The following is an 18858-nucleotide window of genomic DNA, read 5'->3' on the forward strand; positions in this document are numbered from 1 at the left end:
CCTGCACTAGGCCCAGTTTAAGCAGGCAATTATCCTACGGACAGGCATTTCTTTGGGATGTGGGAGGAGACCAGAGCACCTGGAGGAAACCCTCACATGCAAGCTCCACACAGATAGCATGCAAGGTCAGATCAAACCCAGGTCTCTGGAGCTGTAAGGTAATAGCACTAACCACTGCACCACCATGTCGGTAGAATCACTTCACTCCATGTAACCCTTTAAAGCTGCTATGGTTGCAAAGTTTGTTTTGCATTTTGGGGTCAAACCATTGGTTGAACATGTTGCTTATCTGGCATTTTGTCATAGATACACAGCATGGAAGCAGGCCCTTCAGCCCACCAAGTCTACACCGACTATCAACCATCCATTTACACTATTCCTACAATAATCCTCCTTTTGTGGTTCCCCTAACACTCTTGAGCAATCATGTTCGAAAGCTGGAGGTTGCTGAGTGAAAAATGGTCTTTAGTCTTTAGCTAGTAAAACTTGACAACGGAGTCCTCACTGGCCTGTAATTATTAATCATGGGATGACAAGTGATTGGTGAGTTCATTACAGGAAGTCACTGGAAAAACTGTTATGCCATAATCACCCAACTGTTTAAGCCTTTGAGGCATAACTAAATCCATTTTTGAATGAGAACTGGCACAACTGCATGTAACTCTTTACAAAAGCCGGTGAAGTGTGTTATCGTTGTAAACATGCCCTGGTATAAGTGGGCCTATTCAAAGGAAAGCAGAATGTTTAATTTTTCTCCTATTATTTATCTTTCTAAATAGAATGGGGTGCAGCTTGTGACTGGCCTTTGTCATGAGTGAAATAAAATAAAAACTCCTGTGAAAGAATAATTTCCTTTTTACAACCACTTCATTTATTAGAAGGATGCTGCAATATTTGGGAACAATTCTATTTTGGGATTGTAAAGCTTGTAGTTATTTCTGTCACTGACACTTCTCTTTCCATGAGGCACATAGGCAGAAAGCACTTCCTTGCAGCTCTCTTTCTCTTCCATGAGCATATCAAGTTACTGAAGTGGAAGCCCACACTCTGCCCAGTGACAGAACCTTTGTAGCACCTGGTTAAGGCTGATGTAAATGCAATTTCCCTCAATGATTTCCAGTAACAGTGTGAATTAGCGGTCAGCTGTCCTTTAAGAGTTGGGGTCCAGAATTATTGATGGTTCAGCTTGGCAGGTTCATAATCTGGTGAAATGATTATTACTTCACCTGCCTTGATGAGGAAATCAGATGCTACATGTATTGAACATACAAATGCTCTTGGATGCGGTATGCAGTAGAAAACTGATGACACTGTTCAAAAAACATGGGCTCCCCACGCAGCAACGTACTTATGCTTGTTCTTACGGAGTGCTAAGCTACTGATCTATCGTACCCATAACAGGAAATATTTTCTATAGTTGTGGCATTATTTTCTAAATCGGCAATATTTTCTGTAGTTGGTATTGTGCTTTAGAAACCAGAATTCAATGTGACAGGGACTAGGGGGAAGGTCAAGCTTTAAGAATGGAGAACAAGATGTCAATTACAGCTTAATAATAAAATCACATAAATTGTACGGGCTGACGGGATAGTATGTCTTAAAATTATTTGCCCCATGACCAATTTTAGTACAATCTGCATGAGTTAGGAATTGTTGTTTCCACTTATTATGGCGTCTCTAGTATTTTGGATAATTCTAAGGCAGAGAGAATTTAATTAAATCCATAATGCACCTTAAAAATAACTGTTGAGAACTGTGTGTTTGCTCATTTATACATGTGTACTTCCATAAATTAACTGATTGGGTGTGGTGTGGCCTAACCACACAATTACAAGAAAACATTCTGTGTAATCTTTTCTGAGACAATGCCAGCTTTTGATACACTGGGTGGATCTTCTGTTGACAACTGGATAAATTAGAACAACAACCAGCCCATGAAGCATAGTAGTGATCAGACTATTTCTCCTACCAACTCTAACATCAGATCAATCAAAGTTATGAAATGAAGTCTGAACCTACAAAGCAGCAGCAAATAAGAGGGTTATTTCAAGCCAATAAGATGCTTGGATTCCAGTAGACAGGAGTGTTAATAATATGAAGGAAGTACATATATAATTTCTACTCTGGTTCATCACACATTTCATCATATTACCATATACATTTCCTCTTTGTCAGTCTCACAAAGCTGCGCAGGCAAAAGAGTCCCATGTTAATTCTTATGCATTTCGCAGCTTTTTTTAGTATGTTGTTTAAGTGAGACAGAAATGCATATAAAATCATGAGGGGCATAGATAGGGTGAATGCACACAGTCTTTTTCCCAGGGTTGGGGAATCAAGAACTAAAGGGCGTAGATTTAAGGTGAGAGGGGAGAGATTTAATAGGAACCTGAGTGGCAATTTTTCCATCCAGAGGGTGGTCCGTATATGGAATGAGCTGCCAGAGGAAGTGGTTGAAGCAGGTACAATAACAACATTTAAAAGGCACTTGGACAGGTACGTGGATAGGAAAGGGTTAGAGGGATATGGGCCAAATGAGGGCATAGCTTAAACAGGCATCTTGATTGGCATGGACTGGTTTGGCATGACTCTATAAATAAAAGAATAAAATGCTGGGATCACAGAAAATACGTCAGCATTTTATAAAAAAAGGAACAAACAATGAAACTGATCTTTGATGACGGTGCAGGGGAGATTTACCAGAATTAAAGTATTAACATGCCTCCCTCATTTACATGGCGAGGCAAGAGAAGCTTGGATTAGATTTCTCAGAACAGAGGCTAAGAGAGAATTTTGCATTTAAGTTATGAAGAGTTTTGATAGTGTAGATGGGGAGACATTGACTACACTATAGATTTAAGTTATTTGGCAAGATAACAAGAGGGGAAATGAGGAGAATTTTCTTTCGATTTATTATGGTTTGAAATGTCTAGTCTGAGAGCATGGCACAACCAATAATTTTTAAAGGGATAATGGTTAGGTGTTTAGTGGGAGGTGTATGCTCTCATGTACTGCTGTGAAGGAATCCACAATGGTTTGGAGCTCAGCCTCTGAGTGTGCACATTGTCTGTACACAGAGAAGAACTGTCCAGAAGCATGTTCGAGAGAGTGGGCTACTTATACTATGCACTTCAAAGCACTGGAGTAACCCTTACATTGCTTCCATGAAATCCTCCAGATCCACTGGGAGAATAGGAAAACCAATGTCAGTGTCCTGCCCCGGCACTGAGGATCTGATTGTGCTCAACCAGCTTCCATGGGCAGGGCACATTGTCCGCATACCTGACACCTGACTCTTGAAGCAAGCCTTCTTTTCTAAGCCCTGTGGCTAGAGATTTCAAGGAAATATTCTGGGACTTTAAAAAATGTGATATTGTTACTGAGGCGGGTGATTCCCAGACTGAGTTGAGTCAAAAAGGCAGAGAAGCAACAGGGCAAGGAGATCCAAGCACAGTCAATGGAAGGAATGTACAATGATCCAAGCTACCCACCATCCACCCTAACAAACCCCACATGTCCCTCCTTTTGCAGAGCCTGAGGATCTCACATTGGGCTTATCTGTCACCTTAGAACCCACAGAACTGTAGTGAAGCAAGTCAACCCAACCATAAGGGACCACCTAAAATGAGGATGAGATAAGGAAAATAAAAATGAAAGGAAAAAAATGAGGCAGTAGCCAGAGAATAGAATGACTTCAAAGCTCTTTTTCTGAGATGGTAGAGGCATGATGGGCAAAATAGCTTCAGTCATACTGTGAACACAGTTCAAAATTACTTAGTCAAAGAACTAATTGAGGTAAATTCTTATTTGTCCTGTAGCTTAATCATAGATGACCACATTCCTTGAGGAACACCACTCACGCACTGCCCTTTACTCCTCCAACTGCTCCTACTATTGAACAATGGATACCTAAAGTGCAGAAACTGTCAATGAAAATTAAAGTAAACTGCAAAGGTTGGAAGTCTGAAATAAAAAACAGAAAATGCTGAAAACACTCAGCAGGTCAGACTTCCAGCGTCTGTAATTTCTTTGATTTTCATTTCTAAATTTGACATAGTTGCTTATAAATTTCAAAGAAAGAGGGATTAATTATCTCTACTGACATCATCTCCTATGAACCCGCTCCCCGTAGATATATCAGAGTCCTCTTGATTTTCCTTTCTCCTGTCAATTATTAAATTACTTCACAAAATGTTGTCTCTATTCAGCAAGAAGATCAAAGAACCATAGAACCATGGAACAGTACAGCACAATACAGGACCTTTGGCCCATAATGTTGTGCCGACCTTTAAACCACACCTAAGACTATCTAACCCCTTCCTCCCACATATCCCCCTCTTTTAAATTCCTCCATATGCTTATCTAACAATCTCTTGAATTTGACCAACCTACCTGCCTCCACCACTACCCCAGGCAGCGCATTCCATGCCCCAACCACTCTCTGGGTAAAAAACCTCCCTCTGATATCTCCCTTGAACTTCCCACCCGTTACTTTAAAGCCATACCCTTGCAACAAAATGCAAAATTCATTGTAGATATCGGCTGCTGGTAATGATTTTTCTTTTTCTATTTATGCTTTCTCTGGACCCATCTTTTATTTCTTTACTTGTCCTGATGGTACCAGTCTTTTGCCATGCACCATAATCGCATTTGTCAATTAATTTCCCTGGTTTTCCCCCTTAACCTTCTTCTGATCTTTCCTGCGCTTCCCTCATTCCCTGCCTCTCATGGATTCATGCAGTTATACAGCACAGAAACAGGCCCTTCAGCCGTTGAGTCCATGCCATCAAACACCAATTTTTGTCTCACATCCCCGTCAATTCCCACTTCCACCTTCCCCCGATTCACTTGCTGCCCACCTACACTGGGAGCAATTTACAGCAGCCAATCGACCTACCAACCTTCACTTGTTGGATTTTTTTTTTCAGTTCTGATAAAAAGTTGTCAGCCTGAAATGTTAAATCTATTTCTCTCCCCACAGATGTTACCTGACCCGCTGAGGATATTTCCAGCATTTTCTAATTTTACAAACCATCTGTTATTATGTTTCTCTAAAATACTGTAAGGTAAACAGACTTTTAACTTTTTCACTTTCATATGGTTGAACTGCCTGAATCCAATGAATATTTTTCATTCTTGACCATTGGAAAATGGTTACATTTCAATGTACAGAAATTTCAGAAGCGGTAACTGCCGTTATATAATACATTTAATTATAGACTCATAGAATCAGAGAGAATCATAGGAATAGGAATCAATTTCTAAGCAATGATCTTTTCTTTTCTGCATGTCCTTTAGGAAGGTCTAAATCAATGTGGGCTTCAATCTCAGCTGATTTTCATCATGGCTTGGATCATGACAGAAGGGTCAAAACAAGCTGTTTATTACTGAAATGTGATAGAAAACATAGAAACATAAAACATAGAACGTAGAAAAACTACAGCACAATTCAGGACCTTCGGCCCACAAAGCTGTGCCGAACATGTCCCTACCCTAGAAATTACTAGGCTTACCCATAGCCCTCTATTTTACTCAGCTCCATGTACCTATCTAACAGTCTCTTGAAAGACCCTATCGTATCCGCCTCCACCACTGTTTCCGGCAGCCCATTCCACACACTCACCACTCTCTGAGTAAAAAACTTACCCCTGACATGTCCTCTATATCTACTCCCCAGTACCTTAAACATATGTCCTCTTGTGGCCACCAATTCAGCCCTGGGGAAAAGCCTCTGACTATCTACCCGATCAATACCTCTCATCATCTTATACACCTCTATCAGGTTCCCCCCTCATCCTCCGTCTCTCCAAGGAGAAAAGGCCAAGTTCCCTCAATCTGCTTTCATAAGGCACGCTCCGCATTCCAGGCAGCATCCTGTAAGTCTCTGCTGCACCCTCTCTATAGTTTCCACATCTTTCCTGTAGTGAGGTGACCAGAACTGAGCACAATACTCCAAGTGGGGTCTGACCAGGGACCTATATAGCTGCAACAATACCTCACGGCTCCTAAATTCAATTCCCCGATTGATGAAGGACAATACATCATATGCCTTCTTAACCACAGAGTCAACCAGCACAGCCGCTTTGGGCGCCCTATGGACTCGGACCCCAAGATCCCTCTGATCTTCCACACTGCCAGGAGTCCTACCATTAATACTATATTCCACCAACATATTTGACCTACCAAAATGAACCACTTCACACTTATCTGGGCTTGAACTGCATCTGCCACTTCTCAGTCCAACTCTGCATCCTATCTATGTCCCTCTGTAACCTGTGACAGCCCTCCAAACTATCCACAACACCCCCAACTTTCGTGTCATCCGCAAACTTACTAACCCACCCCTCCAGTTTCTCATCCAGGTCGTTTATAAAAATCACAAAGAGTAAGGGTCCCAGTACAGATCCCTGAGGTACACCACTGGTCACCGACCTCCACTCAGAATACGACCCTTCAACATCCACTCTTTGCCTTCTGTGGGCCAGCCAGTTCTGGATCCACACTGCAATGTCCCCTTGGATCCCATGTCTCCTCACCTTCTCCATAAGCCTCGCATGGGGTACCTTATCAAACACCTTGCTGAAATCCATATACACTACATTTACTACTCTCCCTTCATCGATGTGCTTAGTCACATCCTCAAAAAATTTAATCAGGCTCGTAAGACAGGACATGCCCTTGACAAAGCCATGCTGACTATTCCTAATCATATTATACTTCTCCAAATGTTCATAAATCCTACCTCTCAGGATCTTCTCCATCAGCTTACCAACCACTGAGGTAAGACTCACCGGTCTATAATTCCCTGGGCTATCTCTACTCCCTTTCTTGAATGTGATGAGAGTGAAGTCGAGGAGATTCAAATCCCTCAGCTTATTTATCATCAAATCCAGCCTTTATTTATAAAGTATTGTTTCAGAAAGCTGCAGGTGCTCTTGAATTTGTAGGCACCCAGGCAATTCCTCACAAACTCCACAGGAATGGGGGCAAGTGCAAGATCAGGGGAGAGGTGAGGATGAAGGTGATGTGTGGCAAGCTGCAGGGGCATGAGCGCCAGTGAGGATACCTGTGAATGCCCGTGAGTGTATATGTATATGGATGTTTAACATGCCCCTCGAAGTTAGTTAAGTATCACCGCAGACATATGAGGACTGCTGGGAGAAGCTTTTCTTCACTCTTCCCTTGCTCATGCTGTTCTTTAGTCCTCACTCGAACACTTCAATCCCTTAACTTTGAAAAATAAACTTGAAAGTTGACCTACAATATGGAACTCCTCTTTCTTCCTTTTTTGGAGTGATTTTAGTTCCTCAAAGTGAGAGATAACAATGCCAGTGAATGCTTCTGTTCTGGTGTCAAGGGCACCAACAGGAACTTCTTAGTTACTTAGGGCATAAACCAAGCATCTTAAGCACTTCCTGAAATATGCTTGGACTTGACTGAACTAAATGCTAAATGCCTTATGAAAAGTATAAATCACTACATTGTCATTGCCCATCCTAAACTGTCTGTCAGAACTCAATAGATATCTTTATTAGTCACATGTACATCAAAACACACAGTGAACTGCATCTTTTGCGTAGTGTTCTGGGGGCAGCCCGCAAGTGTCGCCACGCTTCTGGCGCCAACATAGCACGTCCACAACTTCCTAACCCGTACGTCTTTGGAATGTGGGAGGAAACTGGAGCACCCGGAGGAAACCCACGCAGACACGGGGAGAATGTACAAACTCCTTGCAGACAGCGGCCGGAATTGAACCCAGGTCGCTGGTGCTGTAATAGCATTACGCTAACTGCTACGCTACCATGCCTGCTGATAAAGAGAATGTTTAGGAGCATCTAATATTTGTAGATCTCATAGCCTCAGTATGATAACTGGGCCTTCTTTGTAATCATTATTCTGACATAATCAATTTCAGAAATCTCCTTTGGCAAAGCTTAATGAAGATGTAATGATTTATTCATAATGTAGGTACAAGGCATTCCCTCTCTTACTCCAAATATTCAGCTACACAGAATTAGATATTTTACCATATCGATAAAGAATTTATATTGATCAAATATAACAGGAACAAGATTCTTCGCAGATGCAGGGCACATTACATTCCTGAGGCTAAAACAAATAGACATCAGCTCCCTGTGGCTGCGTTGGCACAATCAAAATGAATTCTTGAGGTTCAGGAATAGAAGGATAAGGATATGGCCGGGCAGTATTTACAATGTATGACAAATAACGTGGTCGTGTAAAATATTGATGAAAACCTGAATTGGAAGAGAGAAAAGAACAAGGGGAGATACAGAAGATCAAGATGTACCCACACAATTATGTTCAATACAGTCTCAGTTTAATGTGCCTTGTTACATCATGGTATCGTGTCCCTAACGATGGACACATTTTATTTCAATGCAATATCATGGAAAAAAGTTTGTACTCTGCTATGTATGGCTACATTATACTGTTGTGTTCTCTAGCTTTATTAACATTATAATGTTATATTTGAATATGGAGGAAGATTTAAAGAAGCTTCAAGGGGATATAGACAAGCTGAGTGAGTAGGCAAGAGCATGGCAAGTGCATCAATTAGTGCCTCTGCTTCACAGCTCCAGGGACCTGAGTTTGATCCTGACCTTGGGTGCAGTCTGCATGAAGTTTGTATGTGACCATGTGGATTACATTTCCCCACCTGCTGTACTACTGCTCTGTGACATAATTCCCTGGCCAAGTTAGTATAAAGCCTCCTCAACAGCTCGAGCAAACCTCCCTGTAAGGATATTGGAACTCTTCCAGTTCAGGTGCAATCCACCCTACTTGTACAGGTCCCACTTGCCCCAGAAGTGGTCCCCATGATCTAAGTATCTAAAGCTTACCCTCTTGCACCAACCCCTTTGTCACACATTCATCTGACCTATCTTCCTACTTCTATACTCACTAGCACATGACACTGGAAGTAATCCAGAGATTACAACCTTGGAGGTCCTGTTCTTTAACCTTCTACCTAATTCCCTAAATTCATGTTGTGGGACCTCATCCCTCTGTCTACCTATGTCATTAGTATCGACATGTACCGCGACTTCCCCTTTCAGAATGCCCAACATACCACCTGCGGCCACAGAAACATCAAGTTTACTCTGAGGGAAGGGATAGAGTAGTCCAGGCCTCTATTTGCTAGAGTTTAGAAAAATAGGAGGAGATCTCATGACAAAATTCTCGCAAGGCTCCACAGGCTGGACATGATAAGGATGTTTCCTCCAGCTGAGAAATCTATAACCAGTGGTCACAGTTTCAGATAAAGAGTTAGGCTGTTTTGGACTGAGATGAGGAGAAATTTTTTCTTGCAGAGAATGGTGGATCTTTCGAATTCTCTACCCGAGAGGACAGGGGAGGCTGTATCATTCAGTTAATTCAAACCAATGATTGGTAGATTTCTGGACATGAAGAGAATATGAGGATGATGCAGGAAAATGCATTAAGGAGAAGATCAGCAAGTTCTTGATGAATGGTGGATCAGGCTTGAAGGGCAGGATGGCCTACTCTTGTTTCTATTCCTTATGTTCTTATGTACAATGATGGGGAGGTCTAGGTCACAGTAAGATTTGTAGAACAAGGATGAATATTTTGAAATCGAGATGTTGCTTAACTGGATGCCAGTGTAAGTCAGTGAGCAGAGACGTGAAGGTTGCATAGGAACGGTTGAACTATAATTCTATGACTCTACGGTTTTATGACTCTATAATCCCATGACTCTGTGACTCTGTGACTTTGTGACTCCGTGACTCTGTGACTCTACAACTCCACAACTCTATGACTCTGTGGCTCCATGACTCTAAAATCTTAGGGCAATTTAGGGCAGGAAACAAAGTTTTGGACGGTCTCAGAACATATGAGGCTAACCAGAGGTGTTTTGAAATAGCTTAGTCTCGCTGTAACCAAGGTATAGAAGACGGTATTAACAATATATGACTTAAGGAAGGTACAACTGGGTGGAGTTGCTGTGTTTGAAATAAGTGCTCTTAGAGATGATGTGGTTGTAAGTTCTGAACCTCATCATGGTGTCAGAAATAACCTAGCAATTTCTGTGTCAACATCAGATACTCAAGAAAGTCAGTGGTTAAAGTGCACTTGAGCTTATAGCAGTGTCTCTCCAGCATTAATTAGGGAGCAAATAAACTGAATAAAATCAACCTTCAGATTGTTAGTGTAAAATTGGTTCCCCACATCAATATAATTGTAGTAATCAATACACTGCAGTAATTGTGCCACAGGATATCCTCACAAACGCTGGGGCAGATCTTGGCATTGGCACAGAGGGCTGTGGAGGTCAAGTCATTGGGTGTATTTAAGGCAAAGATTGATAAGTTCTTAATTGATAAGGGGGTTAAGGTTATGGGGAGGAAGCAGGAGAACGGGGTTGAAAAATAAATCAGCCATGTGGAGCAGACTCAATGGGCTGAATGGCCTAATTCTGCTCCTGTATCTTATAGTCTTATGGTAAAATGGGCGAGAGCAGGTCACTAGCCAGTTTTACAGCACTCCTGATTTCCATCATCATTATATCGGGCTGTCTATTCACTCTCACTTCATGCTCTAGCACAAAGTCAAGATCTGACCCTGTGTTTGTGAGGATGCTGTGGTAGTTTTGCAACAAGAGAGGCACAATCATGAATTAACTTATTTTCTCTCCTCCCTAGATCTGAAATACCAACTGTTTCTCTTTTCATAGATGCTGCTTGACCTGCTGAGTGTTTGCAACATTTTCTGTTTTTATTTCAGATTTCCAGCATCTGCAGTTTTTTTTTGACTTTCATTCACGGTGTTCGTTGGGACTTTAAAACTCAAAACAGCTTTGCATCAAAAACACAGATGGGTAACTGCACTTCTGAAACAGCTTGTGAACATCCACTGTTGCCCTGAGCACTTGACACATCTGTATGAAATTCATCTGTTTGTTATGTGGCCATTAGTTTATTTATGTCAAAGGACCTCATGCCTCTCTCAAGATATTGTATGTTTACATGGCAATATTGTAAATGTTAAGCGAAGGCCTCTGGGGCCTGTTAAATTGCCTGTGCTATTTTACCAGCCTTAAGTATAATGTTAGCAACCTCCCTCATGCTATTTCAAAAAACTTTAAAGAAATTATAAAATTCAGTAGCCCAGTTCCAAAATAGTACTATGGAGACACAAGAGACTACAGATGCTAGAATCTGGAGCAACACACAAAAAGCCGGAGGAACTTAGCAGGCCAGGCAGCATCCATGGAGAAAAGCAGGCGGTCAATGTTTCCAATGGGTTTCCTCTGGGTGCTCTGGTTTCCTTCCACATTCCAAAGATGTACCGGTAGGTTAACATGGGTTTAAATGGGCGGCGTGGACTCATTGTGCCAGAAGGACCTGTTACCGTGCTGTAAATAAAGGCTAAAATATATAGGAGGGAAAAGCAGAGCAGTGATGGGTGGACAAAAAAGGAGTGGCGGGGTGGGCACAAGATGATGAAAGGTAGATGCAGGTAAGAGATAGTGATAGGAAGGTATGGGGGAGGAGATCCACCAGGGGAATGGGTCAAAGGTAAGGAGAGAAAGGCAAAAAAGGGTAGAAAGAAAGAGGCTAGGAAAGGGAAGAAGCATAGCGGGGGTGGTTGTGGGGAAGGGGGGTGGGGATTACCTAAAGTGGGAGAATTCAATGTCCATGCCATTAGGCTGCAAGGTTCCAAGAGAGAAAATGAGGTGCTGTTCCTCCAGTTTGTGCTTGGAATTCTCCTGGCAGTGGAGGAGGCCGAGGACTGAGTTCCTCCAGCATCATAGTGTTTTTCATCTGGATATTCCAGCATCTGCAGTCCTTTGTTTCTCTAGGTCAGGCAGTATCTAAGAAGGACAGTCGATCCAAACGCCACCTGTCCCTTTCCCTCCATAGATACTGCCTGACTAGCTGAGTTCCTCCAGCTTTTAGTGTATTGTTAAAAAATTGTGCTAGTTGCCTGTCTCGTTTAACATTGCTTTTGCTTTGGGAACTGTGGGCTTGACACATCAGATTTGCCAGGTTAGTTGAACCTTTCCTCACAGTTCAGTCCCCAGAAAGAAATCCTCACATACCACTTGCACTCTTCCAGTTAGAGGGGCTGTTGGGGCATGTTTGCAGGTGACTACAGTCTACAGTGATGAGAAGGAAATGGCAAAGTCCTTCTGGTGATGGGATGGGGGACCGTTTGGGGTCAAGAGCAGAGAAACTTGCAGAAGTTGCTGAAGAACAGTGTTTACAGAAGTCAGCATTGTAGTCCAAAGTGCAAATATAGCAGGAAGTTCCCAGAGGGGTGTTCGTAAGGGCATGAGCAGCAGAGACAGAACCCCATGCAAAACTGGCATTATCTACAAATCAAAGGCTGCTCACATTGCTGGTATGGCTTTTTTTGACATCTTCAAAGTAAGAGTGAACAGCAAATTGCATGTACTAGCTGGGAGAGACATACAAGGATCCCATGGCAAAATTTCTGTAAGTGAGGGTGACGGTGACTTTGACTTTGACTTTGAGATCAGCACATGTACTTGTTAGCTACCTGAGGTTTCTCCTCAACCTCTGAAAGTCACAAGTTCACACTAGTGTGCCTTTGTATTGTGGTGTGATCACTTAAGGACTTCTTCCTGAAGTCAGAGCTTCAAGGGAGGGTGGAGAATGGTTTTAGTGCTACTTATTTTGTTAAATATATTTCTCTTATTTTTTTCACTCATTAAGAACATAAGAACATAAGAAACTAGAAGCAATTAGATCGCTGATACTGCTCTGCCATTCAGTGAGATGATGGCTGATCCATTCCTGGTTTCAACACTATTTGTCTGAGCTCTCCTCACAATCCCTTGCAGTTGAAATATCCATCAATATCTGCCTTGAATCTGCCTTCATAGCTCTCTGGGGTAGAGTTCAAATGTATCCTTCTGCGAAAAGAAATTCTTTCTCATCTCCAACTGAAATGGGTGATCCTTATTCTGAAACAATGCTTCCCAATTTAAGATATACCTCACTGAGGAAACATTTTCCCATCATCTACCTTGTCAACTTCCATCAAATTTGAGGTATTTCAATAAGGTCACCTCTCTTTAAAGTCATGGAGTTGCACATTATAGAAACAGGCCCTTCAGCCCACAACATCCATGCTGACCTTTTTAGCCATCTGCACTAATCCAATTTGCCTGCATTAGGACCACATTCTTCTATGCATTTCCCATTTAAGTGTCTATCTAAATGCCCCTTAAACATAGTAATTGTATCTAATTGCACCACCTCCTCTGGCACTGTGTTCCAGATATCAACCACTCTCTGTGTAAAATACTTACCCTCAGATCCCCTTTAAAACTCTTACCTCTCACCTTAAAACTATGATGTTCTTCTGTACTCCAATGAGTATAGATTCAACCTGCTCAAACTCTCTTCATACTTCAACCCATTCATCCCAGGAAGTAAGCCAGTGAACCTTCCTAGCAGTACATCCTTCCTTAAATAGGGAGACAAAAACTCTATGCAAAACACCAGTTATGGGCTCACCAGCACCCTGTAAAGTTACATCAAAACTTCTTTATGTTTATACTCCATACCTCTTGCAATAAAGACCAACCTTCCATTAGTCTTTCTAATTGGCATGCCAGCCCTTTGAGTTTTATGGGCAAACATTCCAGATCCCTTTGTAACACAACATTTTATAGTCTCACTTGGCTTAATAATAACTTGTATCCAAAGTGAATAACCTGGACATTTTCCCCTATTATAATTCACCTGTCAACTTCTTGGCCACTTAGTCAACCTATTCATATCCCTTTGCAGGCTTGTTGTGTCCTCCTCAACATTGTTATGGAGTGTAAACATAAGGAAGTTCTGATGTAACTTTACTGGGTGCTGGTGAGCACATGACTGGTGTATTGCACAGAGTTTTCATTTCCCTATTTAATGTAGGATGTAGGTTTACAAGGTTAATTCCTCATGATTGTAACCCACCTATTTTTGTGTCATCAGTAATCTTGGCTGCTTCTTATCTGATGAACATGAAAATGCTTTTCTTTTTGCAGGATTTCTGTGGTTTCTTGTCACCTAATTTTCCCAGCTAAAACCATCTGGGACTATGATAACTGGGATCCCAGTTTGGGTCAGCACACATAAGATTTGTTTGGCAGGGAGCTTTACAGCAATTTGTGTACAACTGCAGGAGACGTGTACTTCACACAGGAAGGCCTCAATATTATTAAAAGCTGACTGCCCTGTGAGTGAATGGTGTTGATTGTGACTCAGTCCAATGTAGCTAAATAGCTCAACAAAAAGCAGTTTTGAACATTGCACAGCAGTTGACCCATTTAGGTGTCAGAAAAACAATATAAGTTTCATGTGCCTGTTTTAAAATCAACATGATTTTCTTGAGAAAAGGGAAAACAAAAATGCTGTCAGTTTTAAGTCTGACCACATCCTCAGACAGTATAAATGAACAATTGCCAGGACATTTTTCCCCTCAGAACTCAACCTTCTCTCAATTTAATCTGCGAGTTGCCATGGGATATTTTACTATGTTAAAGGGACCATGTACATAAAGTGAGTTGTCATCAAGACCACAGTCCTGCAAGCAGATGAGATACTGGCCTAAAGTCGGTGATAGCCTTTGTTTTTTGCTAATTGACACCAATAAGATTCATTATGCTTTGTAACCAGGATATAAGTGTAGCAATTGCACCCTTGGTTTTATGCCTAGCTCATGCAAGAAGGAAAGACAAGAAACTACCCCACATCACCAGCCCTCTCCATTCCATGCCCACAAAGCGTGTGTTAGAGTTTCCTCTGTGACTGTAAAATGAATGGAGTTACTCCTCTGAGAACAAGGAGGAGAATTCTGAGTCCTCCATCTCACGGCACCCTTTGCAAGCCACTGAGTGGAGAATGCAAGCCAGTCTTTCACTGTCAACAGTTGCTCCATTACCCACTTCAGATAATTCTAGACAGGTGGTAGAAGAGTGGCAACCAAATTCATCTGGACCATCACAGACCCTGACACAAAGGAGAAAGAGTGCCTTTGGCCTCCCGTTGAAGATTGCTCCAGGTTAATGTTTTAATGTTTAAGCCCTATGAAAGAATTGCTCATTATTAATACCATCATATCAATCCTCTTTGCCTGTACAGCATTTTTAGATTTTCTTGTGTGGGTTGATAAATGATGTGCCCACACACTAAGTAACCTTACTGGGTTCACATTTCAAATTCTTATATAATGCTATCCTAAAAATTGGATATAGGTTATTTTCCACATTGAATTAGTCTGTTCCACTACCTTCTACTGACAGTGGCATTCCAAAGATTTAAAGGAGAGGCCAGAGATTTGAAGCAAGTGAGTTAATAATTACAGCCTTATTTCAAAGCCTGGCTCTGCACAATCATTACTCCATCTCTACAGAACTTCTGGTGTATTCCCGGGCTGAAGCTCAGGAACTGCTGCCAAATTACTCTGGTGCTCAAAGACCAGACTGTGTATAGTGTATATGGGTGTTGTAGAAAAAGGCTGTACTGTAGCTTCACAAATGCAACTTATATATTATTTCTATCCTAAAGTAGGATTTAACAGAGGTTTAGGTGAGTGCACATACATGTTCACAGATTATGCTCAGAAATTCTCCTTCTGGGCTTAAAAGTTTCAGTCATCTTATTCTTCTGCTTGAAAGAAACATCACGGTTCTGTAGGATATCAAATTCCAGTTTTTCTTCTGCCCTATTCAATAATTACTCTTGCCTTTTCCTTCACAAAGCACCTGTATTGTGCTATATTGCTCTATGACTCTATATAATGTCACTTCAACATCCAAAACATTGTTTGTTTCTAATGTGGTCAGGATGATATCTTTAGTGGTTAGTTCATGATTATTATGAACTTCTATTTTGTCAACTCATTTGGTTGGGAACTTCAGGCAATATTATAGTTATGAGAAAATTCAATGCAACTGAAAGAAAGCCAACACAGGATACTGGAGTTGTTTCATACCATTATATTCAGCTCCTTATGATGTAGAGCGCAAACAGGATTTAAATTCTTGACAATATGAGTGGAGCATGGTTTACAACATCAAAACAAATAAGTTTTCCGAGACGTTACTTTGTCACTTTTTTTTCCAGCTGTGAATTTTCATTACTTGAGTTATGGCTTTAAAAGTTTGACAAATCTCTTAGTAAGCAATGCCAACAATGGAATCTGAGTTATCGCAGTTCACTCTCACTCCATGTGCTACTCTGGGTTCCAATGTTATCTTTTCAAAAGTATTTGTAAGTATGATGAAATGGAACAAAACTCACCTTTAAGTATCTTCAGAACTTCAAAACAGTTTCAGATTTGTTCAGTGACCATGAATTTTGTAATATTCAACGTCTTCTAGCTTGAGTCTGAGGGTTAACAATCAATTCTGGGTCTGACTGTTTCCTGTCTCAACGGAAATTGGTTGAATGTTCGTTAAAAATAATTTAAAGTAGTAAAGGTCTCTTGGAGCCAAATGCCACCTACTGGATAAGGTGCATTGCTCACTCACTGTATCCATTTCCATCTAATCGAGTCAGCTTTGTTTCTCAGTTACATTTACTTTCTCTCATTTCTTGTTCATTAATTTCTCCTCATAGGACAACATTGAATCCATCTGGTAAACCTTTGTTGCACTCCCTCTGTCAGAAGTATAAGCTTTCTTAAGGAGGGAGATGAGACCTGTCCACAATATTCCAGGCATTTTCTCACCTGGGCCCTATACCATTTCAGTCTTTATGCCGTACTCAATTACTCTTGCAATAAAGATCAAAATACCACTTACCTTCCAAATTGTTTGCTATGCCTATGTGTGAAGTTTCAGTCATTCATGTACAAGGACACCCATGTCCCTTGAAACACCAATATTTTTTATTCTCTTATGATTTAAAATATACTTTTTAAAATTATTCTACCAAAGATGATAACTTCACATCTTTCCACATTGTATTCCACTTTCCCTGTCCTTGCCAGCCACTGATCCTAATTATATATCCCTTGAAGCCTCTTTGAAAACTCTTCACAACTTGCACTGGAACCCGCTTTATAACATCAGCAAACTTCAATATATTGCACTTGGTTCCATCATCTAAATCGTTGACAGAGATTGTGATCAAATGGGATCACAGCTCTAATCCTTGAGGCTTCCCACTGGTTACAATCTCACAATCCAAAAAAAGATCTGAAATAAAACTGGCAGTGCTGGAAATATTCAGCAGATCAGGTGGATGTGGAGAGAAAAACAGATTTAATGCTTCATGTCAATGACTATTTATCAGAACCTTCATCTGGTGAAGGTCATTGACCTGAAGTGTTAACTCCTTTTCTCTCCACATGCACTGCTTAATCCATTATTTCCAGCACTTTCTGTTTTTATTTCAGATTTCCAAAATCTGCTGTTTGTTCATTTCCAAAAAAATATCTATTTCTATTTTCTGTGTCTGATCCTTAACCAATCCTCACTTCATGACATTATATTGTCTGATGTGCTATAATTTTGTTTCATAACATCATGTTTGGTGCTATATTGAAGACCTTTGGAAGTCCAAATACAACTCATCCAGAGCTTCAACCATATCTATTTTGTTGATTACATCGTCAAAAAATTCTGACAGATTCATCAAACATTTTTCCCTTTCATGTAGATTCCGTCCAATCCCATTGTAATTTTCTAAGTTCCCTATTACCATTTCCTTAATAATGGATTTCAGCATTTTCCCTACAACTGACATTAGGCTAACTAGTCTGCAGTCCCCTGTTATCCCTCCCTCTCTTTTCTTAAATAGTAGGGATACATTTGCTACCTTCCAATCTGCAGGAATCGCTAAAGAATCTACAGAATTTTGAAGGACAACCAGAGTCCATCCACTATTTCCATCATCACCTTTGACAAAACCTTGGCCTTCAGGTAATTATGTTCTAGGGCATTACTGGTTTTTGGTCCCATTAATCTCTAAAATACTAGAGGGCCACATGTGGACAGGTGGGACTAGTTTCTTGGGCAACAGAGTTGGCATGGACAAGTTGGGCTGAAGGGCCTGTTTCCATGCTGTATAACTCTACGACTTTTTTTTGTACTAATACTACCCTTTTACAGTTCCTCATTTGCTGTTGTTCCCTACTATTTCTGGGAGAACTTCCGTACCCTCCACAAAAACAAGCACAAAATATCTGCTTAATTTCACTGACATTTCCTTGTTCCTCAATTTGTCCTGCCAGAGTCTATAAAGGACTCATATTAATGTTTACTAATCCATTTTACACATTTATAGAAACTTTTACTGTCTGATTATGCTTCTTTCACAATTACTCTCATATTTTACTTTCTCATGCTTTATCATCATTTTGATCTTCTTTTGCTAAATTCCAAATTTTCACAATTCTTAGGCTTACTGTTCTTCTTAGGCAATATTGTAAGTTTCCTTCATATAAAATATTATCTTAACTTCTCTTTTATAGCTACAATTTGACGATTTTTCTCATTAGGTTTTAGTGTCTTAAATATGTGGGAAAATATTGATGCAAATTATATATGTTAATTCTTTAAATATTAGCCATTATTTGTCTACAGTCATACTTGTTAATATAATTTCACAATCTACCAAAACCAACCACAACAATAATTTGCTTTGTTTAGATTAAGATCCTGGTTTTGGGTTGAACTATGTCACTTCCAACCTTAAAACAAAATCCTGTCATATTATGATCACTCTTCTCTTTAAGGCCCCTTAAGTACAAGATTATTAATTAACACTATTATTGCACAATACTAGATCTGAAATTGCTTATGTCCTGTTTGGTTCCTCAGCATACAGATCTAGAGAAACATTATGTATATGC

The 18858-nt window shown here is 40.6% G+C and overlaps 1 protein-coding gene across 1 annotated transcript in view; it reads right to left on the bottom strand.

The window, feature by feature from the left end:
• Window positions 1-16425, bottom strand: part of apbb1ip (amyloid beta (A4) precursor protein-binding, family B, member 1 interacting protein) — a 104155-nt gene extending 87730 nt beyond the window's left edge. The window contains exon 1 of the mRNA XM_052016203.1: window positions 16302-16425. The gene's annotated coding sequence lies outside the window, so the exon portion shown is untranslated. The remainder of the gene's footprint in view (window positions 1-16301) is intronic.
• Between the last annotated feature and the right edge of the window lie 2433 nt (window positions 16426-18858).

The sequence above is a fragment of the Pristis pectinata genome, chromosome 5, assembly GCF_009764475.1.
Source record: "Pristis pectinata isolate sPriPec2 chromosome 5, sPriPec2.1.pri, whole genome shotgun sequence".
Lineage (NCBI taxonomy): Eukaryota > Metazoa > Chordata > Chondrichthyes > Rhinopristiformes > Pristidae > Pristis > Pristis pectinata.